Below are 7,356 nucleotides of genomic sequence, written 5' to 3'. Positions count from 1 at the left end.
TTGGTCTAAAGCTCTTCACCTTTGTTAGCAAAAGGGGTGAATGAAATTGAAAGTCTTAGGCAGAGCTTTGGCACTCTTTTTGACAGACTGGCCAGGCAATTACTACTTAAAATGTTTTCAAGATCCTAAGACTACTAAAATGCTCTGGGATTTGGGTTTTGAGTATTTATTTTCAGGCTTCATGGCAATTCCTGTTTTCCATTGTGGGAGATAGAAAGCTACCCTGGCCTAAAGGAAAGGAAGAAAACAGCCAGAACATTTGGGGCCATATTGCATTGCCTATGCAGCTTTGCTCTTTAGTTTCTCATGTTGGTTTTACATCACCCTTTAAAAACAAATGAAACATTCCATTTTATGAATAGTGTTTGCCCCATAACAAGATGAAATCTTAAAAAAAAAAAAAAAAAAAAAAAAGATGAAATCTTACCAGACCAATTGGAGAGTTTACTATCTGCCCTAAAAATCAAAATATGCATGCTATTAAAATTAATATATAAAACTAAAATAGAGAACTAAGATTGATCAAAGGAATTGGCAGATACTTTACTGTTAGCAGTGTGGTACATTCTGTTTGTTTTTAAAGATTTTATTTATTCATGAGAGACACACAAAGAGAGAGGCAGAGACAGGCAGAGGGAGAAAACAGTCTCCATGCAGGGACATGGGACTGGATCCTCGGTCTCCAGGATTAGGCCCTGGGCTGAAGGCGGCACTAAACCGCTGAGCCACCCGGGCTGCCCACATTTGTTTGTAAAGAGCAAATACACTGGTAGGTTAAGTATCAGACCAATAAGCCAAACTTGAGTACACAAAAGTGGTGTTCCTTTCTTTTTTTTTTTTTTTTAAAGATTTTATTTATTCATGAGAGACACAGAGAGAGAGGCAGAGAAGCAGGCTCCACGCAGGGAGCCCGACATGGGACTCAATCCCGGGACTCAAGGACCATGCCCTAGGCCGAAGGCAGGTGCCAAACCACTGAGCCACCCAGGGATCCCCTGGTGTTCCTTTTCAAAGTCCAACATAAACTTGTCAAAAGTATATGTTGTTTCTTAAAAGGAATAGAGAACATACTGATGTGTCTTTGAATTAAAAACTTTATAAGGGGTGCCTGGGTGGCTCAGGTCATGATCTCCAGGTTCTTGGATGGGGCCCCACATTGGGCTCCCCCCTCCCCTGCTCAGAAGAGTCTGTTTCTTCTACTTCCCCACTCACACTCTCAAATAGTTTTTAAGAAAAAGCAAACTTAATGAGAATTCTTCTATTTTCTCTTGGACCTGTATTTGTAGTTAGCTGTTTTTCCAGCTGCTTAAAGTCCTTTCTGAGGTGGTGGAAAATGAAATGAATATTAGTAAGTCCTTGTAAAAATGGTACTTCCCTGGGACATTGTAGTTGAGATACATGTGGAAGTCTTTAAAGTATTCAGTTTCAGGCTATATTCAGCTTAGATTTACAGTGTCGTGTTAGTAATATATTAGTACTACTCAATACGTTCTTAGATACCTCACATTTAGACTAAAAGGACACAGCATTTCTTTCCTTTGAAAGAAGAGAGTTCATATTAGCAGCATAGCCAATAGTCCTAGTTTGGTTTCTCTCTGATCTACTACCCCACACTTCAGCATGAATTAGAGGGAAGACACTTACAAGGGTTTTATATCCTAGACTGGAGTTTTTACCATCAGAACACATAGTTGCACTATTTTGGGTTCACCATAAAATAATCCTTCACCTCTTAATCATTTAAACTTCTCTGTTGGGTCAGTAATCTGCAGAAGTGGTAAGGAAAAGGACCATGTCTGTTTTCACCACTGTTTACCAAGTGCCTGGCATAATATCTGCCAAAGTGGACATTTAATATTTGCTAAATAATTGTTATTTTTGTATGTTGGTTTAGTTTTTAAGCATCCCAAATTTGTGCTTGACCCATCATAAGCTTTAGTCCTATTAAATAGCAATGTAAAAACATGACCAGATTGGTTTTAGGATGATGCAAATATGTTAGTGAGCACTCAGCAAGCTTGCTATCATCCTCCCTACTATTATGTTTTGTAATCTGGGGACAGGAACAGGAAATGGGCTGAGGACTCTGAAGAGCAGGGATTGAGCTATACCTGAATGCAGTCACCAACTAGTTATGTGACCTTGAATCGGGCCTCCTGTACCACGGGAATGCAAAAGAAGGGGAAGGTAATCTTTATAATCTGAGCACAAAATGGCCAAATTACCTGCCAGACATTCTATTATTGTAAGAGTCAATATACTTTAGAGGGGGAAAAATTAACAAAGATTTTATAAATTTAATGAAAGTAAGATGGTTATCTCCCAAAGACTGGCCATGTGCTAGAGCTAGAAAGGGAAACATTTGTTCTAAAATTTATTTTAGGGACGCCTGGGTGGCTCAGCAGTTGGGCTTCTGCCTTTGGCTCAGGGCATGATCCCAGAGTCCCAGGATGGCGTCCCACATCAGGCTCCCTGCATGGAGCCTGCCTCTCTCTGTGTATCTCATGAATAAATAAAACCTTTAAAAAAGTTTCTTCTAAAATAGTTAAAGCTTTCAGGAAACTGCCAGAACTGTAGATTGTGGTATATCAATGTCAGATACTGCTCAGGTCTCCACTGCATGGACCAAAACTTGAAAAGTATTTTAAAAGGTCCATAAAATACGAGTACAGCAAAGCTATAAGCGTTTAATGTTAGTGAGCTAACCATAGAAAAAGACACCTCCCACCACCACCAAAAGACATCCTCAGTCTCAGCTTAGCCTTTCCAAGTTTAGGTGAAATATTATGTGGGAATCTCGGGGATATGGTCAAAGTTTGAAAATTCTATGAGAAAAAACAAAAAAGTTTGACAATTTTATGAGAAAAACTAAATTATTGTACCTTGGTATTTTTTAAGTTCAGGAGAAACACCATACACAGGTCTTTCCTATACCAAATTTTAAGAATATGCATAATGTGAAAACTATAATGTTTAAGAAAAAAAAAAAACAACAACAACACTTTAGTTATTTGGGAGAGAGCACGAGTCGGGAGGAGGGGGAAGCAGGCTCTCCACTGGGCATGAAGTCCCAACACAGGACCTGATCCCAGGACTCTGGGATGGTGACCCAAGCTGAAGGTAGACATTTTAACTCAGCCATCCAGGTGCCCCCAAACTATCATTGTTTATAGAAGCCTACTACTGTGTCACCCTTATACTCTTGCTAATCAGTTGTGAGATTAATAGCTATTCAGTGGTACTTTGTGATAAAAGCATTTTCATTAGAAAGAATGGTATTTTAATGTTTTTTTAAAGATTTTATTTATTCACAAGAGATAGAGGCAGAGACATAGGCAGAGAGAGAAGCAGGCTCCATGCAGGGAGCCCAATGTGGGACTTGATCCCTGATCCCGGGACTCCAGGATCATTCCCTGGGCCGAAGGCAGGCAGGTCACTCAGGTGCTGGGCCACCCAGGCATCCTGGTATTTTAGTTTTTAAGACCAACTTCTTCATTTCTAGCTGCCCAATAGTTACCCTCGTAGGTCTCAACCTCAAACACGAACATACATTTCTCCACTAAAATCTGCTTCCTGTCCTAGCACGCCCATTTTCCCAGTCCTCCAAGCTTAATAAATACCAGGAGTCATTTAAACTCCATCCAGTTATTCAACAGGCATTTACAGTCCTACTATGTACACTGCATTAGAGCCGCTGTTTCTTACTCTCTGGCCTTGGGACCCCTTCATGTTCTTAAGATAAATAGTTTTACCATGTTAGAAATAAAACAAATTTAAAACAGTAATTTATTAGTTAACATATTTATATTTTCATGGAACTTTATTTTCAATAGAGTAATATTTTGATTTTGCAATTCATTTCTCTTAAATGTCTGACTTAATAGAAAGCAGCTGGATTTTTATCTTCTATATTCAATTGGCTAAGATGTTACTTATTTGCAGTTTTTGTCATTTCATATATTGGTTATTTGGAAAATACCAGTTCAAGTTCTCCCAAATGCTGGGCCAGTTCATTATACAATATGTACAAATCATATTAATATCACCACCTAGCTCATTAAAGAAAAAGAAAGCCCCTTTAAGTATTAGGAAGATGTGAAGTTCCTGACAGTGGATACAAGTTTTCCCAAAATTCTAATTTTTTTTCTTGAAGATCTTATTTATCTATTTACACACAAGTATGAGCAGGGGGAAGGTGGAAGAGGAGGGGAAGAAGCGGGCTCTATGCTGAGCAGGGAGCCAGATGAGGGACTCAATGCCAAAACCTTGGGATCATGACCTGAGCCAAAGGCAGAAGTTTAACTACTGAGCCAACCACGCACCCACCAAAATTCTAATTTTCACTTCAGAGTTTGAGTTTTATTAACAACTGCTATCAATTATTTTCCCCAAAAGATACACTTTTTTTATATTTGAAAAAATGTCTGCCAGATACCCAACTCTGACAGTCATTTAGGTAAAAGTGCTCTGAAAAGAAAATAGCTAATTCAGCCTGCAACTCAACTGCATGAGTTGAGACAACCACTATAATTTAACATGTAGCTGAAATACTTTATGCAAACTTTCTATTTCATCACTCATACTAAAGTTACATACTGAAGTCCAGATTCCATAAAATGATTTTACTATTTTCAAAAGACTAAAAAAAAAAAAAAGATTTCATTAATTAAAATAGCGCAGAGGAGTGCAGAGGTGGGGCTGGCAGTATGTCTCAAACCCGTGACCCTGAGCCAAAACCAAGAGTCAGACACTTAACCAACTGAGCCACCCAGGTGCCCCTCACCTCACCCTACAAATGCACAGCAGTAAAGAATAACTACTACAATTTGATGCCACTGCCTTGATTAATGCCAAGATGCCAGCAGTTTTATCAGCTTTTGGTTTTTCACCATTAGTGAAAACACCAAGATAAATCAGGGGATTTTATAAAATTACTCAAAGGATGCCTGGCTGGCTCAGTTTGTAGAGCACGGGACTCTAATCTCAGGTTTGTGAGTTTGAGCCCCACATTGGGTGTAGAGATTACTTTTTATTTTTTTTTATTTTTATTTATTTATGATAGTCACACACACAGAGAAAGAGAGAGAGGCAGACACATAGGCAGAGGGAGAAGCAGGCTCCATGCACCGGGAGCCCAATGTGGGACTCGATCCCAGGTCTCCAGGATTGCGCCCTGGGCCAAAGGCAGGCACCAAACCGCTGTGCCACCCAGGGATCCCTATTTTTTATTTTAAAAAAGATTTTATTTATTTATTCACGAGAGACATGGAGAGAGGCAGAGACACAGGCAGAGGGAGAAGCAGACTCCATGCAAGAGCCCAATGTGAGACTCAAACCCAGGTCTCCAGGATCACACCCTGGGCCGAAGGCGGCACTAAACCGCTGAGCCACCCAGGCATCCCAAGGTTTAAATATACTTCTACAGATATTAACAGACTTCATGTCTGCACACAAATGCTTAATAGGACAATGTACTGTTAAATGGCACTGCCATGATTTTTTGGTAAAGTTTCTTATTGTGTAGCTTTTTAAAAAGACTTCTTTATTTGGGAGAGGGAAACAGCATGAGTCAGGAGGAGCAGAGGTAGGGGGACAAGGATAGCATTTCAAGCAGACTCCCCATTGAGCATGGAGCTCTATGTGGGGCTTGACCCATGACCCTAAGATCATGACAGGAGCTGAAATCAACAATCAGATGCTCAACAGACTAAGCCACCCAGGCACTCCAACTGTATAATGTTTCTCCAACAATGTCATATAAACTCAACTTTGTCAACGTCATATAAGCTCAAACTTAAAACTTCCATCAAGAGTCACATGTTTTACTAAGCCAGCCATGATCCATTCTTTAGAAAAATATGAATTGGCTTATTTTAGAATAGTTATTAAATTACAAAAAAAAGTTGTACTTACATTTAAAACACTGCACCAAGACACAGAACATACTTATGTTTATGCTTTAGGCTCCCAGAAAACTACAGGATTTCAAAATAACAATCGCACAATATTGCTGGGATTATATAGAAGGTATAACCAAAAAACTAATTTTTAAACATGTAAATATTCACACCCTAAACATACTGCTTAGGGAAATTCTAGATAATTCAAGAATATACAGCACTATTTGATTAGTATCAGTAACGTTATCACGCATCATGTAGCCCCTGCACACTTGTGAGAATAAAATGAAAAGGTAAATAACATAATCCTAGTATTACTTTTACCCCTGAAAACCTCCCTGTGCTTAGGCAACAGACACAGCCATAAATAAGCACTGCGCTGCCCTCAAGAAGCAACCTTTAGGTTTTTTTATTTTTATTTTTAGAGAGTTTATGTATTCATGAGAGACACAGGGAGAGAGAGAGAGGCAGAAACACAGGCAGAGGGAGAAGCAGGCTCCATGCAGGGAGCCCAACAAGGGACTCCATCCTGGGTCTCCAGGATCACACCCTGGGCTGAAGGCGGCGCTAAACTACTGAGCCACCAGAGCTGCCCTAGGTTTTTTTAAAAGTAGGGAAAATCTCCAATTACACAATTACTAATTTGTCATTGTCAGAAGTGCTAGAACAACATTCAAGCCAGGGACCTAATGCAGTGGAGCTGAGGGCATCAAGAAAGGCTTCCTTGAGAAGTTTGTGCTGAGACAGTTCTCAGTGACTGCAATTAGTTATCAAGTCCTTTAACTTTTTTCCCATTGGGATTGCCATTGCTCTATACCAAACCACATTACCTCATGTCTGACTACTACTGTAAAAGAACCTTCAAATTTCTCCATCCCTGGAACCCATCCAGTATCCTGCAGTCAGATTAATGTCCTGAAAGACCGGTTCCATTTAAAAAGAAAGACTTTCCATTGGAGAAAGCAGTACCATATGCTGGTAAGGAATACTGACTAAGCAAGCCTGACCAGAGTTTAAATCCTAGGTCCTTAATTTGTTGGTGTGTCTACAGAAAATTTGTTCAATTTCATGGAGTTTTAGCTTCTTACTCTGAAAGATGGGGTTTTATGAATTAGGACAACACTCAATACACTGGCAATGAGTTTGGCACTCTATGGGTGCCACATAGCTGGCACTGATTATTATTAGTTCATTTCTTCTAACCCAATTGTTTCCATTAGCCTTTGCCTATAGCATGCAATAGAATTATGCTGTCATTATCTATATTAAAAAAAAGTCTGGGAAGAGATTTTTAACCAAAAATCAGTAGAAAGAAGAAAGGCTGTGAAGAGTATTAACTGATTTGACCAGAATCCATAAACTAGATATGGGGTTCGTTAGCTGGTAAATAATCAGTTCTATAAATATGATCTGAAAATGTGTTAGTGCTGTCAGTAGGATGATACATCTTAAACAC

Source organism: Vulpes vulpes, chromosome 9, assembly GCF_048418805.1.
Source record: "Vulpes vulpes isolate BD-2025 chromosome 9, VulVul3, whole genome shotgun sequence".
NCBI classification, from domain to species: Eukaryota; Metazoa; Chordata; class Mammalia; order Carnivora; family Canidae; genus Vulpes; species Vulpes vulpes.
Note: the sequence above shows the minus strand (reverse complement) of the source record.